This window comes from Thalassophryne amazonica, chromosome 6 (assembly GCF_902500255.1).
Source record: "Thalassophryne amazonica chromosome 6, fThaAma1.1, whole genome shotgun sequence".
NCBI lineage: Eukaryota > Metazoa > Chordata > Actinopteri > Batrachoidiformes > Batrachoididae > Thalassophryne > Thalassophryne amazonica.
The window spans coordinates 4478512-4496203 of record NC_047108.1 but is presented as its reverse complement, the minus strand read 5'-3'; the positions used below and the strand labels follow the sequence as shown (position 1 = coordinate 4496203).

At 39.8% G+C, this 17692-nt stretch overlaps 1 long non-coding RNA gene across 1 annotated transcript; it reads left to right on the top strand.

The window, feature by feature from the left end:
- Positions 1–1107: 1107 nt before the first annotated feature.
- On the top strand, positions 1108–14366 carry LOC117511561. Its single transcript, XR_004560963.1, has 4 exons — positions 1108–1261; positions 9952–10023; positions 10635–10647; positions 13950–14366. It is a non-coding gene; the product is annotated as an uncharacterized LOC117511561 (long non-coding RNA).
- The last annotated feature ends 3326 nt before the right edge of the window (positions 14367–17692 follow it).

Below are 17692 nucleotides of genomic sequence, written 5' to 3'. Positions count from 1 at the left end.
TTTTTTTTTTTATATAGCGCCAAATCACAACAAACAGTTGCCCCAAGGCGCTTTATATTGTAAGGCAAGGCCATACAATAATTATGTAAAACCCCAACGGTCAAAACGACCCCCTGTGAGCAAGCACTTGGCTACAGTGGGAAGGAAATGAGAGTGACTGAGGCACTTGTGACTGAGATATAATGCAAAGTATACATCAAATTGGCTTTTCAATATTAAATTCAAATGTCCAAAAAAATCCACAATCCAGATCAGATCTGGATCAGATCCAGATCAAATGTTGTCACTTTCAAATATGAGTGTGATTGGGGCACATTTGATTAAGATATAATGTAAAATATACATCAAATGGGGTTTTCAATGCTAAATTTAAATGGCCACAAAATGTGTAATCTGGATCAGATCCAGATCAAACTTTGTCTGTCAACAAAGGATACATCCTGCGTAATGCCATCAAATATGAAAGAGATTTGATGTTTTTTGACAGTCACAAACTTTTGAAAATTCAGTGTTAAAGATTGGGGTTTTTCCAATTTTCCATGATTTTTCCCAACTTTGCCCTCTGACTTATGACGTTGAAAATTTAATACTTATTGCCTATCAGGATATGAATCCCCAGTAAAAATTTCATCAAGATATATGAAACTCCAGGCTGTTCACAAACAGACAAACGGACAAAGCAGGGTCCTAACATAACTTCCTCAACTTCATTTGTGGAGGTAATAATAATATATTTATTATTAGATTTTTCTCTGTAATTTTATGTAAAGATTTAATATTCAGTTAAATTTGTTCATGCTTTCAACATTCATTAAAAGATTATTATTTATTGTTAAATAAATAGGCTTAAACAAACACTATGGTAAAAATACGCTAACAAGTTTAAAAGAGAAACTTTATAAACATCCACTGACGTTTATTGACATTCAATAAAGGTTCACATTTGGACTGTTTTTGGTGGCTGTAGATGTTTTTAAACATCTTTTGAACAGAAAGATGACGCCCTTGAATGGTCATTTTGATAACACATTTTGAACCGTTTTTGAATGTCTTATCAACGGTGGGCATAGATGTTTTTTATATGTAAAAATGACCCCCCGGGAATGGTTAGGCCCTTTTCTCAGAGCAGATAAATACCAGACAGGACACATTCATTCTTTCATCTGTACAGTTGCCAGCGCTTCGTTTCTGTGACCAGACATCATCCATTTGACTCTTCAGGTCTCCACCTACGATCTCAACTGCTTTGATGGTGAAGAAGGTATGATCAGATCAGCAGGTTATATGCCTTCAAAACCTTCAACTGAATCCATAAACTAAGGGTGGGCAGATTGATGCAAATATTTATACCCACCAAGCAAGTTTTTGCCAGTAAGACACTCAAAAAGGTTTTTTTTTGCCATGCATTTGTATAGATGTTTAATCAACATTCAGATTATTGTTTTTAACCGGGATTTTCAATAGTGGCATTTTTCAGCCTGCACAGTAAGTAAATTATAGCAAATCATAATTTTGGAGCCTAATTAGCAAGGCACATCCAGATTTATCCTTTAAAAGCTGACCAACTGAACGTTCCCCCCTAAAAATCGGCCCGCAGTGCTTTCACTGTGCATGCGTCATTTCTGTGCGTCGACTGCGGTTCACGGATTATCACCTTGTTTCTGTTTCAAACTGCACTCCAGTCTTCATCTGTCTCTGCGGCAGATATCTGAAGCTTTTGTACAACAATCATTTCCACATAAATTCAGCATTATTTCATAATGAAAGACGGAGGAAGCGATCAGAGCGCAGCAGCCATGACGAGCTGCTCCTGCTGCGTTCACTGTGCCTCCGTCATTTCAAAGCGTTACCGATTCATTTCCTCTGCTTTGCCCACCAGGTTTTGTTACAAAGATGACCATTTTTTTCAAGGCCAGGAAAAGAAAGTTCCAGGTCATTGCAGGGTCTTAAACTATCTTGTTAGGCTTTTGAATGTGGCTGGAGAGCTAAAACCCTTGAAAAAGAACAGTTTTGCACAGCTTCTTGTAACTCCACTGGAGTTAATTTTGCGATGTGGCGCAGCCTCACTTTGTGAATACAGACGCCACAAATGATTGAAGCATGAAATGATGGTTCTCAATTCCAAATTAGGAATTGTGAAACCAAAGCGTATAAGTGGATAGAAATGTGCACAAATGCACTCTTCCTTTTGATGCATTAACAAAAATTTGCTTAAGACTTGTGATAATAGTGGGATGGAAACACAGTTAATGAGAGAGAGTACCAGTTCCTGCTGTAATAACACTACATGTAAGTACTGTTTGTTACGATGACATAATATGGTAAAATAACCAAAATTATTGTTCAATCTTATTTATGGTAGGCAATCCCGCGCAATCTGGTTTATTTACTGCCCCAGTTATTGCAACCGTAAGCAGCACAAAATAGCGACAAATTTGCTCACTCTCCACTGACTCTGGCCAGTGGTGAGCACAGTTCCACTAATCCACTAACCGCTAATTATCGAAGCTAATATTTTCATTATCGGATTTACTTTTTAGATAACTTTGAAAACCATCATCGGACCAATTATCTTCCGAAAAAATTTTGGTCCAATAATTTTTAGACTGCTAACATATTATTGCAAGCTTAGTGAATGAAGCTTTAACAGTTTTTTTAAAGTCTGATATCAAAGATTTCAGAGCCTACCTGTTAAATGTTTTGTAGTAGACGTACAGTTCTGTCCTCTACAGAGGAGAGCTGGTTTCAGGAGAAACGACTGTGTCCTCTGCAATCAGAATAGAACTAGTCACAGAAGAGAACCAAAATGAAAGCCAAATAAATAAATAAATAATAATAATTTCTCTTGACACCTTACTAACTAGCCAGCAATATCACCCAAGTCATCCAGAGGCATACAGTTTTAACTTATGGTTAAAATTTTAACCAAACTAATTTCGAACAAGTTATTTAAATTAATGTAACGTCTGAAGTGAATATATAAATAAATAAATAAATATATTTTATATATATATATATACCAACAACAAACACCAAAGAAACAAGCACTGGCAATATTGATTAATCAATGAACTAAAATTTCTCAACAAAACAAACAAACAATAGTGCACAACCTTCGTTTTCTATTTACTCACTAGATGGAGGACTGGGGCGATCTGCTCATTCACTGGCTGTTGCCAGAGCACCACCATCTTGGTTAGCGTCTTACAACCAGACATAAATAGAAATCTATATGGGCATGATCAATGTTTTTAAGAGAGTTTCAGGATAAATCTGCAGTTTCTGTGCTATTTCTGTGCTGTTACTTTTATTCAAACTCTTCCACATTTGTTACAACCACTATTTGTCAAAACAAATAGAGAAGAGGATCAGACTATTTACTTGAATGACTGTGTTAGTCCCAGTCCAGATAGAAAATAATACCATCAGTTTGTCAAACACACTATGTCTGCCACAACACCAGATACTAGTCTGATCCTTTTCATTTCATTATGAAGTTAAAAATGGACTGCATTTATATAGAACTTTTCCATCTGCATCAGATGCTCAAAGCATTTTACACATCAATGCCTCACATTCACCTCGATGTCAGGCTGCTGCCATACAAGGCGCCCACTACACACCAGGAGCAAATAGGGGATTAAGGACCTTGCCCAAGGGCCCTTAGTGATTTTCTGGTCAGGCTGAGATTTGAACCGAGGATCCTCTGGTCTGTAGCCTAGACCATCACCACATCCCAACTTTTTTGAAACAAGTTGCAGGCATCCATTTTAAAATGAGCAAATATTTGCACAAAAACAATAAAGTATATCAGTTTGAACATTAAATATCTTGTCTTTGTGGTGTATTCAATTGAATATAGGTTGAAGAGGATTTGAAAATCATTGTATTCCGTTTTTATTTACATTCACACAACGTCCCAACTTCATTGGAATTGGGGTTGTACATTAAACTGACTTTATTGAAGAGTCTGACCCCTTTTAAAAGTGACCAAATTAACATGTATTTGTATTAAGTTCCACGATTGTATTCACGAACAAAATGCATCCCTCAAGGTTAAATGGCCAGATGACCGACCTTGAGAATTATATTGTCTAATGTCCGTGAGCTCATACCTTAAAAAATAGGAGCAAAATGTGACTTTTTAACCTCTTAAAATACCTCTTAAGGCCCCCTTGCATGACACTTGCATGATTTTGATGCATGTACTGGCACGCATTGTGTCGTGCGAGAGAGTAAACTTGTCGTTAATGGGTGCAGAGTGAACGTGAAAGGGGCACCGGCGCATGCAATTGTGCAAAGAGAATTTTGAAATGTTCAAAAAATCTTTCACGCATAAATGTCATGGAACAAACGTGAAGTGGTAGTGAATGCTGTGCAATCTACTCGCCGACACTACATGCGGCTCATCAAGTCGAGTAAAGAAGTGAACAGTGTGAGTGGTTGCGTCGGCGCACCGCATCACACGGCAGCTTGTCTGAACGACTATAACAAGATGTTAAATCTATCATAAACATACTTTTACAGCTGCTTATGAAGGTGGAATGAACATGCCACTGTTTTACCAAGCTATTACAATGTAAACATTACAAATAATTACTATTTTAGACGGCTCCAAATGCTTTCTCCACCTTGTTGAGCACGTGTGAGAAAAGCAGCAGTTGGAGTGCTCCTCTGTGATTCCAGAAACGATAAGAGAAGTTTTCAACAGCTAACTCAGACAGAAAATGATTAATTTCCCACAAAATAATTATTTTATATACGCAGCAGCCAGTGGAACAAAGCACAGCGTCCAGCTGGGAACACAGTGAGTGTGACTGTCACGATGACGTGCTTACAAGTGTGCAGATCAACGATGTGCAAGTGTCAGGGCACCTTTAGAACAGATCCAGGTTAGCCATCTTTGAACTTGTCCAAAGTCTGTGTCCCAATAATGTTTTGTGTCAATTTGAAGACCCTGGCAGTAATAGGACTGGACTTATGCTGAGCAGATGGACGGACAGACAGAGAACAGACGAAAAGCCTTCACCATCCCCGATGTCCATATTTGATGGCCTTGGGTAATAGTAATAAAATATGACTGTTAGTGCAAAATGTTTTTTTGGGGGGGGGGTCGCCCAGGAAGTAATTCAGTGTAGAACTGCCACTGCACGCATGCATGCACGCAATGTTTTTTGGTCTTTTCTGCATTCTGCTGTACGCAGGTGCTTTTAATTTGACAAACAGAGACGGTGGCAGAAGACATTAAAAGCACTACACTTTTCACTTATGGTATTGGGAGCATGACACTTAAGTCACTCATGGTAACAAAAACATAACACTTAACCAAACTGATTAAACCAACTGAACAACAAAAACACAATAAATCAATAACACTAACAACACTGTTAAACTAGCATGAACCACAATAACATTTAAAACTCCAAAACTCTGACCTCCAATGGTGCATTGCAGCACAATGTCTATTGTTTACTCTTTAGCTAAAATCACAATCTCTCAAAAATTAGTAATCCTATCAACTCCTAAATATTAGTCCTATCCTTGACTCAAAATACATCAGCATAGCAAACGGCAAATGTCAGCTCTCCCTGGTTTCGCGGATCGTGGCCTCAACTTCATCTAAAGTCTGGGTCTTTTAGTGAAGCTTAGGGCTAGTGGCCGGCGATCAACTTAGTGTTTCTTCTGTTTTTCTTGTTGGTTAATGCTTCCAAATTATACTGACCATCCCCCCAACGTGTGGAGAACTCCCCAAAAAGATCAAAAAGGCTGCAGGACCTGATGGTGTCTCCCCCTCATGTCTAAGAGCATGTGCTGATCAGCTGGCCCCCCATCTTCACCCAGATCTTCAACAGATCTTTGGAGCTGTGTGAGGTTTCCGCCTGCTTCAAATGCTTCAATATTATTCCAGTCCCAAAGAAACCCTCCAGAAAAGGACTAAATAACTAGAGGCCCACTGCTCTGACATCTGTACTCATGACGTCTTTTGAACGGCTGTGTTGAGCTACCTGAAGGACATCACAGGACCCCTGCTGGACCCCCTGCAGTTTGCCTACTGGGCAAACAGGGCAGTTGAGGATGCAGTCAACATGGGTCTGCATTACATCCTGCAGCACCTGGACTCTGCAGGTACGTACAGTAGTGTTCAGAATAATAGTAGTGCTATGTGACTAAAAAGATTAATCCAGGTTTTGAGTATATTTCTTATTGTTACATGGGAAACAAGGTACCAGTAGATTCAGTAGATTGTCACAAATCCAACAAGACCAAGCATTCATGATATGCACACTCTTAAGGCTATGAAATTGGGCTATTAGTAAAAAAAAAAAAAAAAAAAGTAGAAAAGGGGATGTTCACAATAACAGTAACATCTGCTGTTGATGCTACAAACTCAAAACAATTATGTTCAAACTGCTTTTTTAGCAATCCCATGAATCACTAAACTAGTATTTAGTTGTATAACCACAGTTTTTCATGATTTCTTCACATCTGCGAGGCATTAATTTTGTTGGTTTGGAACCAAGATTTTGCTCAATTACTAGTGTGCTTGGGGTCATTGTCTTGTTGAAATACCCATTTGAAGGGCATGTCCTCTTCAGCATAAGGCAACATGACCTCTTCAAGTATTTTGACATATCCAAACTGATCCATGATACCTGGTATGCGATATATAGGCCCAACACCATAGTAGGAGAAACATGCCCATATCATGATGCTTGCACCACCATGCTTCACTGTCTTCACTGTGAACTCTGGCTTGAATTCAGAGTTTGGGGGTTGTCTCACAAACTGTCTGCGGCCCTTGGACTCAAAAAGAACAATTTTACTCTCATCAGTCCACAAAATATTCCTCCATTTCTCTTTAGGCCAGTTGATGTGTTCTTTGGCAAATTGTAACCTCTTCTGCACGTCTTTTATTTAACAGAAGGACTTTGCGGGGGATTCTTGCAAATAAATTAGCTTCACACAGACGTCTTCTAACTGTCACAGCACTTACAGGTAACTCCAGACTGTCTTTGATCATCCTGGAGCTGATCAATGGGTGAGCCTTTGCCATTCTGGTTATTCTTCTATCCATTTTGATGGTTGTTTTCCATTTTCTTCCATGCGTCTGTTTTTTTTGTCCATTTTAAAGCATTGTAGATCATTGTAGATGAACAGCCTATAATTTTTTTGCACCTGCGTATAAGTTTTCCCCTCTCCAATCAACTTTTTAATCAAACTACACTGTTCTTCTGAACAATGTCTTGAACGTCCCATTTTCCTCAGGCTTTCAAAGAGAAAAGCATGTTCAACACGTGCTGGCTTCATCCTTAAATAGAGGACACCTGTTCACACCACAAAATTGACAGACTCACTGACTGAATGCCACACTACTACTGTATTATTGTAAACACCCCCTTTTCTACTTTTTTTCAATTCTGCTACAATTTCATAGCCTTAAGAGTGTGCATATCATGAATGCTTGGTCTTGTTGGATTTGTGAGAACCTACTCAATCTAGTGGTACCTTGTGTCCCATGTCACAATAAGAAATATACTCAAAATCTTTTTTGTCACATAGCACTACTATTATTCTGAACACTACTGTACATGAGGCCCCTGTTCGTGGTCTTCAGCTTGGCGTTCAACGCCATCATCCCTGACATTCTCCACCAAAAACCTCTCAACCTCTGTGTGCCAGCTCCCACCTGTCAGTGGATCTCCGACTTCCTGACTGACAGGACACAGCAGGTGAGGCTGGGGAGCATCACATCCAGCACACAGACAATCAGCACTGGTGCCCCTCAGGGGTGTGTGCTCTCCCCACTGTTCTTCTCCCTCTGTACCAGAGGTCTCAAACCTGATTAACTCAGTGAAATCACCTGCTGGAGTGGGTGGTTGCACAGAAAGCCTGCACCCTCTCGGTCCTTTCTGGAACCGGTTTGAGACCTCTGCTCTATACGCATCACCACACCCCAGGGAACCTCTCTGTTAAACCCCTGAAGTTTGCAGAAGATACCACCATTATCTCATCCAAGATGGTGATGAGGCTGCATACAGACAGGAGGTGGAACAGTTTGTCCTCTCAGAACAACCGGGAGCTGAACACACTCAAGACTGTGGAGATGAAGGTTGACTCCAGGAGACCCCCCCATCCTCAACAACACTGTTTACCGTGAACACTTTCCGATTCCTGGGATCCACCACACTTTGAAAAAATGTTGTATTTGGGGCAAAATAAACATGTGAAATGAATGCGCTCTTATGTCCAGCCATCTGTTCATTCAGCCCTCAGAACAAAGTGTCACTCTCTTTTCTTTGCTGTGTGTGTGTGTGTGTGTGTGTGTGTGTGTGTGTGTGTGTGTGTGTGTGTGTGTGTGTGTGTGTGTGTGTGTGTGTGTGTGTGTGTGTGTGTGTGTGTGTTTTAATTTGTTATGCAAATGTGTATTGTATTTATTTATATACCTGTCCTGGCTGTGGTCTGTGTTTTTAATGTGACATGTCATGTGTGCTGGGCCATCATTTCCAGCTGTCAGTGAGTCTCTGGCTGGTGATCAGCTGTGAGGCGCCTTGCCATGCTGTGTGCGCTCAGACATCCCCATCTCTACATATCAGCATTTCATGTAAGTGTGCTCCCCCCGTACGCCACGTGTTGCGGGGTGCGCACAAAAGACACACACGCCACATGTGTTGCAGTGGGGGGCAGCTCAAAAGTAGTCACTGCTCTGTTTTTGTGCTGACTGCGCGAATGGCAACACAGTTCCTAAGTGTTCCGCAAGTGGTATTGGATGTTTGTATGTGTGACCCCAGGAATTTGGCTGATACCTGCCGAGAGAGGGCTCGAATGGGCACTCTCTGTCTTTTGGCCGCTGGTGTACGGGTGATTCTTTAACTACGGGCACTGTTGGCCTTGTAAATGTAATTTCCACCACACCATTGCCTTACAATATAAAGCGCCTTGGGGCAACTGTTTGTTGTGATTTGGCGCTATATACGTGTGCTCTGATGTCACTGTTTATCTCCATAGAAACTACCCAAACAATCTTTCATACAAACTGTTTAAAGGGACATTACAGTGTTGTGGTGGAAATTACGGCAATAGTGTGGGACAACTACATTTTGTATGACATTGAATACCCCAATTATGTTTTGATTATTTTACTGATATTTTATTCAGAGATATTTTAAAACATTAGAAAAAACATTTCTTTACCATTCATTTTTATCATTGAAGATCAAAAGTCTGGGTGTGGGACAAGCACAAAATGGCGATATTTGCATATAATGATGCTGAAAAAAGGTGAAAAAGTCATCATAGACTACTAGAACAAATTTCTTAACACACTTTCATTGTAAAGATAACTATAAAAGTGTGAAATTTCCCCTTTTTTCTGTTTTTCATACAATATGATCAAAGGACATAATAAGTGCCGTAGTCTAATTATCACCCGTACGCGAATGGTTATAGCAACAGGTGTATGAGGTGTTAGAGGCAGCTCCACTTTTTCACGAATGGCATGCAATTCCTCCTTTGTGCACTAGTCGGCTTCAGTCATGCTATGTGTGAAGGGGCCTTTAGTGACGGGGGTCAAGGCAAAATCTCTTTAAAAATCAGTTTGTTTGTTTTTGTCTGAGCCCACTAGAATGCAGTGTTTATTCAAACAAGGAGTAGACAATTACAGAAACTCCACAGCGCCCCACAATTTCTCAATGTAAAACTGTGGTCAGATATGGAACTGCAGCTAGCCCGCAAAGACTGCAGCTCTAAATGTCATGCTGAGTAATGTGATGGGCCAAATCAAAGCGAGCGTGTTTGGTATGAGGAAAAATAGATTTTAAAATTAATTTGAACTCAGTGACATGACATTTACATCAGCAGTTATGGACTCAAACACAGAGTAGAACTGAAAAATCATGGATTAATTTAATACTTTCATGTTGTGACCACAGTCTCTGATTTGTCTTTGCACAGATGGCGTAGTCTTTTTCTTTTGCTGTGCTCCTGTTCGTGCTGTGTTTTCTGGGGATAAGTACAGAAGCAGCAGTAAGTTTTTATATCAATTATTTTTTTAAATCTCTGCCCATATTAAGAGCATGAGTGTGCTGAGATTTAACACAGATTTGTTATATGGCTACAATGCTAGGCGCGCTCTGATTGGCTGATTTCTGGTCTGATATTTTCCTATATCAGACTCTTACCATGACAGTCGGTCCGGATCGCGTATCACATTCATTACAAACCAGAAAATTAAGAACACTTTTAGAAAAACCAAGTCAGACATGAACATACTCCATAAATATCTAAACAGCATCAGACAAAAAACACAGATTGAAAGATTACAAGCTCACTACCGGACCATCTGTTAAAAAGTTCTTCACGGAGGTGAAGAAAGCAAACAGGTCCGACTATGAGCCCAGAACTGTCAGCAGCTTTTATATTCAGGCGATACCATACGTTTGTGTGTTTATGTATATATTAGCCATATAATAAATACATTATTAACCTTGCTTGCTCAGTCTGTACGGGAAAATATCAGATCTGTGTTTTTCGTACTTACACCTTGGTCTGATATTTTCCCGTACAGCCCTCGTGCTCAGTTAATAATCCTTTAATATCACATTTTAATGCTGATCATGTGCTCTTTATGTTCACAGGGAACAAGTGCAGGTTGGTGCATCTTTTCATGGACTTTTTAAAGAATGCATTTATTTGTTCGACAAAAGTGTTTATTTTCTTGTTATAAATAATACTTGAACATATATGAGCATTAATACTTGGGAGATAACGTTGCTGGTGAAGGAAACAGGGAGGGAGTAAAATCAAGGAAGGTTAAGCAAACTAACATAATTTGTAATTCATTCATTTCATTCAGTTGAAGATTTATTGCTTTGTTCATCTTGACATTCTACATCCACGTACTAACTAGAGGACAATAGGTGCTAATTAGAGAAATTGTTAGTCACTGCCAATAGCAGTCGGCCTCTCGGTAGGAGGGGTCTGGTTAGGTTTAAAGCTCCAGCTTTTGCTGGCTTCTGTTATTCTTCTGTACAAGAGTCAAGACAGAAGTCAGACTACCAGAGCAAGAATTTTAGCTGAGGAAGCTTCTGCGATTAGAAGCGAAACGTCCTCACGTCAAGTAACCCAGTCCAGTCGAAGATTCAAGCTTCTCTACTATATAATACACAGTAATAATAACTCTGTATTCTAATCCATGTGACAGATTATTTCATAAAAACACATATTTCCATTGGATTGTTACTGTTCTCTCTCTCTCTCTACATTTATCCAAACATCTGACTTCAGCAATTTGTGCTTTTATAACAATAGTGTCTCAACATGAACAAAAATAAAGATTGACACAAGAAAAGCTGCACCTACTGTTCATTAAGTTAAGTTAGTTCTCAGGAATATTGATAATATTTTTTTGGTCCAGCTCTCTCTCTCTCTCTCTCTCTCTCTCTCTCTCCAAATTATTATTTTCTAATTGTATTTAGAATAATTTTGCTTAATTCTACAACTTTCATATATCAACATACAGTGTCTTTTGATAATTTTTGACTTCAAATAACACTGGATAAAGTCTGTTGGATTTTCATGTTTGAAATACAGTATGTAATTCCGTTGCAGATGATCTGAAGGTGCCCAGATCATTTGGACACCTTCGGATCATGTAGAAATGTAAATCCTGCATTATTATTTCAAGTGAATCAAAGATGTCTTTGTCTCCAAAAGTGTACATAGTCGCAATTAATCAACAATGCACCACACAGCGAACAAATAGATTAACTAATGAAAAATAAAGAACACTTAATATCACACTGAGTCTTTTAGAAGGTGTTTTGTAGCTATTTTTAAAAATGTATTTTAAAATGTATTTGACCTGCATGTCAGAAGACTGCATGTGTGGCCAGATGGAAGAAAGTTAAAGTTCTTGAAGAGGGACTGGCTAAGGTCAGCCACAACTGACTAGACTTTCTTCACAGTCTTGACCTTATATTGATGGATGATGTCATCAAGGGTTGCACCTGTGATTTTTGCTGTACAGTTAAATGACACTATTGAATTTTTTTTATCTTTCCCAAACTAACAAGGGAAAACGTGAAAGAAAGAAGCACAACAATTCCATAAAAGGGTGATTCTTTAACTACGGGCACTACTGGCCTTGTAAATGTAATTTCCACCACACCATTGCCTTACAATATAAAGTGCCTTGGGGCAACTGTTTGTTGTGATTTGGCGCTATATACATGTGCTCTGATGTCACTGTTTATCTCCATAGAAACTACCCAAACAATCTTTCATACAAACTGTTTAAAGGGACATTACAGTGTTGTGGTGGATATTACGGCAATAGTGTGGGACAACTACATTTTGTTTAAAAAAAATCACAACAGTTGTATGACATTGAATACCCCAATTATGTTTTGATTATTTTACTGATATTTTATTCAGAGATATTTTAAAACATTAGAAAAAATGTTTTTTTTACCATTCATTTTTATCATTGAAGATCAAAAGTCTGGGTGTGGGACAAGCACAAAATGGCAATATTTGCATATAATGATGCTGAAAAAAGGTGAAAAAGTCATCATAGACTACTAGAACAAATTTCTTAAAACACTTTCATTGTAAAGATAACTACTCAACAAAAATATAAACGCAACACTTTTGGTTTTGCTCCCATTTTGTATGAGATGAACTCAAAGATTTAAAACTTTTTCTTCATGCACAATATCACCATTTCCCTCAAATATTGTTCACAAACCAGTCTAAATATGTGATAGTGAGCACTTCTCCTTTGCTGACATAATCCATCCCACCTCACAGGTGTGCCATATCAAGATGCTGATTAGACACCATGATTAGTGCACAGGTGTACCTTAGACTGCCCACAATAAAAGGCCACTCTGAAAGGTGCAGTTTGTTTTATTTGGGGGGGGGGGGGGGGGGGGGGGGGAGATACCAGTCAGTATCTGGTGTGACCACCATTTGCCTCATGCAGTGCAACACATCTCCTTCGCATAGAGTTGATCAGGTTGTCAATTGTGGCCTGTGGAATGTTGGTCCACTCCTCTTCAATGGCTGTGCGAAGTTGCAACGACGAACTGGAGTCAGGTCGAGACCCCGATGAGGATGACGAGCATGCAGATGAGCTTCCCTGAGAGTTTCTGACAGTTTGTGCAGTAATTCTTTGGTTATGTAAACCGATTGTTTCAGCAGCTGTCCGAGTGGCTGGTCTCAGACGATCTTGGAGGTGAACATGCTGGATGTGGAGATCCTGGGCTGGTGTGGTTACACGTGGTCTGTGGTTGTGAGGCTGGTTGGATGAACTGCCAAATTCTCTGAAACGCCTTTGGAGACAGCTTATGGTAGAGAAATGAACATTCAATACACGAGCAACAGCTCTGGTTGACATTCCTGCTGTCAGCATGCCAATTGCACGCTCCCTCAAATCTTGCGGCATCTGTGGCATTGTGCTGTGTGATAAAACTGCACCTTTCAGAGTGGCCTTTTAATGAGGGCAGTCTAAGGCACACCTGTGCACTAATCATGGTGTCTAATCAGCATCTTGGTATGGCACACCTGTGAGGTGGGATGGATTATCTCAGCAAAGGAGAAGTGCTCACTATCACAGATTTAGACTGGTTTGTGAACAATATTTGAGGGAAATGGTGATATTGTGTATGTGGAAAACGTTTTAGATCTTTGAGTTCATCTCATACAAAATGGGAGCAAAACCAAAAGTGTTGCGTTTATATTTTTGTTGAGTATAAAAGTGTGAAATTTCCCCTTTTTTCTGTTTTTCATACAATATGATCAAAGGACATAAGTGCCCGTAGTCTAAGAATCACCCAAAAGTATTGTCAACAAATAAGCTACAAAATTAAAATGTGTCAGATGGACATTTATCATCGTTCAAACCTTTGGTCAAGAATAAAATGTCTTGAACTTTTTTTTTTTTTTTTAAGGTTTCTGTAAGAGGTGTCCTCCTGGCTGGAGTCAGGATGGAAATCGTTGTTTCAGGTTCATCTTCAAACTAACAGACTGGGCTGATGCAGAGGTAACAACTCGTAGCTCACAATATATTTCTGGTGCTGAATGTCCCACAAATGTGGTTCTGACCTATTGAATGAGTTCTCATGTTGAGACATGATGGACTGTAGACTTGGACATGTGTGTCTTCAATCACACCTGCAGAAGTCATCTGATAAATGGGGGAATGAACTTTGACAAATTTTGTCAGGATTTTTGTGAAATTTGGTGGTGAGTCAGATCTGCCTCAAAATGTTTCCTTTCAGGTTTATGAATGTTGGACACATGGCTCAGATTTAAGTTAGTAGAGAACTAAAACAGCTAACTGACAGAGGATCTTTATGAAACCATCAGTAAAGGAAAATGCTGCCAAACAAGGACCTGTAGATTTTGGCACTTCCATATTGGCTTTGCATCATTTTTCAGCACCAGAGGTGCCACTTACTCCATTGTTCCAGGGATTGTCCCAGTGCAGTCATGACAAGTAAAGACACTGTCCTGACAGAACTCTGTGCTGTTCTAGTTTGAGGAGTTGTATGAGTATGACACAATGTTGGTCCCAAGAAGTCAGCCATCAACAGGATGCTCCCATTGGTTCAATATGCTGCTGCCAGACTTTTGACACAAAGCAGAAAGTTTGACCACATTACACCCATTTCTGGCTTCCTGAGATCAGATTTTAAGGGTTTGCTACTAGCCTATAAAATTGTTCACAGACTGGCACCCCCCTACTTAGCTGACCTAATTAAACCCTATACGTACCCGGGATTTACGTTCTCAGGGTGCAGGACTACTTTGTGTCCCTAGGGTGAATAAAAAGTCTGCGGGTCATAGAGCTTTCTCTTATTGTGCCCCTGTTTTGTGGAATGATCTCCCTGCGTCAATAAAAGTCAGATTCTGTATAGAGACTTTCAAGTCCAGACTTAAGATGCACTTATTTTCCCTTTTGTATGGCTAGCATACTGGCATAGTATGTTACTATGGTTTTTACCCTTTTAAATTCATTTTATTAGGAAACAGAGTGGGCCACGGCCTCAATTTGATCTAAAGTGTGGGCCTAGTGGCCGGCGATCACCTTAGTATTTCTTTTGTTCTTCTTGTTGCTTAATGATGACAAATTATACTGTATTTGTTATCTTTCTGATGTCCGATTCTGTTTTTTTTCCCTGTCTCTCTCTGTTTGAGGTGCAGCTCCATTCAGAGATGGGTGTAGTGTCTGTTTCTGAAACCCTCCTGTCCTGTGCACCAGCAGCATTTCCTGTATGTTCGTTTTGTGAGTTGTTTTGTAAACTGTGCCAGTAGCATGGCCCAAGCAGAGTGTCACCCCTTTGAGTCTTGTCTGCTTGAGGTTTCTTTCTCAAATCATCAGAGAGTTTTTCCTTACCACTGTGACCTGTGTGCTTGCTCTGGGGGCTGGTAAGGTTAGACTTTACTTGTGTGAAGTGTCTTGAGGCAACTTTGTTGTGATTTGGCAATATATAAATTAAAATAAATTGAAATTGAATTGATGCTTGCTCAGACAGCAGACATTAAATGCAGCCATGAGTATTGGCAGGGATTGATTCATTTGTGGTCTGCTTTCTACTCTGTCCAGTGCTCGTCTCCTGGATGGTTGGCAAAAGTAGTGTCTCACTGGGCTGTGACTGCTGGGGAATAGTTGGAATCTCACTGAAATGTGTTGAATCACTGGTCTCCAAAGTAAAGGTCAAACATTGTCAATGTCCACTGGATTCTATGACATGACATACAGTATGTTATCCTGTAACGTGATAACTAAGCATACCACACAGTGTAAACTATTCCTTTTGTAAAACCCTTTTAACTCAACCAATAATTTGCATCACTTTTTACAAAAATTGGAGCAACTTTAACCACCATTCTTGCTGTTTTTACCCCACAACTCCATACAAGATTCAGTCATAGTCCAGACTTTTGGAATCTTTACCAAAAGACAAATAATGTGGTATAGTTTTCAATATGATTGGAGCATTTTTAAATTTTGACCCCTATGTAATTCTTCATTGACCCCCAACCTGGCTGCCTATTGAGAATTCAAGCATCCAGTCATTTTTTTTCTCCAAAAGAATAATGTCTAAAGAGGATTTGTGCTGTATTTGGTGGTTGTATCACCGTTTGTGTTGTGATTCATGGTGTGGAATGAACAGTACGCTGGACACAATATGCAGACTCAGAAGGTTGAATATTTAAAGGCTTTATATCGAAAAACAGGCACAGGTTCGGTAAACAGGTGATCAGTCAGCGTGGCAAAGGTAATCAGCAGACGTGAGGCAGAGGCAAATGTCAAAAACAAGCTGGGTTCAGAAGCAAGGAGAAACAAGGTAGTCAGAGCTGAGGCAAAATCTGAGTCCAAAAAAACTAGCAAGGTTCAAAAACACAGTGAGTCCAAAATCAAGAGGCAGAGGCAAAAAACAAGGTCAAATGCAGAGCAAGGTCATACACAGAAAAGCAGATGGTCAAGGACTAACAAAGCAACACTAACCTGTAACGCAGACAAAGTCAAATGAACTGGCAGAGAACAGAGAAAAATGCAAGGCTTAAATAACAGGGTGTGATTAAGGAAAGTGAAAACAGGTGTGTGAGAAAGTTCAGGAAGGAGACAAAGCTGAGACAAACAAGAGCAAGCGAGTGCAATGAAACAAACACTAAGCAGACAGAGAGGGTGGAAGAAAGAGACAAAGATGAAGCGAACAGGTGCAAGAGAGTGCAGAAAAGTAAACACTAAACAGGCGGAAAGAAAGTGAAAGGTGAGTCCAAAAATAATGCTAGAAAAACCTACACCTGGAAGGAGCAAAGGAACAAAATCAGGAAAACAAAAGTGAGAACTGAAAAGTGATCAACAAGAGAATTAAAGGCTGGGGCTGAAACTAAAACAGAATAAACATGTGGCAAAAGCATAACAAACTACAAATTGTAACAAAATACAAGCAATAGTGGTAAGTGGTAATTTGCAAAATAAAACCAGTGACTAAAGTAATCCTAAACTGGGAAGAGCTTCTGAAGTCGTGAGGTCCCTGTAAATGTGTGCCCATATCTTTGTTGGAGAAAGAAGGTCCAATGGTCTCGTACAAAGTATGCTTACGCACAAAAACTTGGCGTACACCCGTCTCCACGTCAATATGCAAATGTATCAAAAATTACGTGAGAATGGAAATGTGTGGTGCATCATGCAAAAATCCAGGCTGACGTGTGCACGTTTCTACAGCTTATGTTCCACTATGTACATGTAAAGGTGATGCTGGGAACCATTAATAGTGTGAAAACAAGAGGTCATCAGAGTGATGTGCACATCAGCGACACCGATGAGCATTTAACGCACCCACGTGTTGCAGTTATATGGATGGATATAAACGCATGCGCAAAGTGATGCGTAAAATGGCACTAACAGTGGATGTGTTAGCGTTGTTAAAGCCTCTTTGCAAATGGTGCAATCTGATGTGAATGTGTACTCAGGGAACATGAGGATTTACTTGCAAATGACAATAATTGACTCATAAGCCTATTTCAGTTACCAAGGCCACTGTTACTGGAGTTGCGCACAGAACTGCAGCCGGCCCAGAGTGCAATACGGTGACGAGCCAGAGGTTGTCTGTGCGCACACAGGTGCTGACCACGCTGGGCATCCTGGCGTCAAAGGTAATCCAGCGTGAGCTGGCTGATT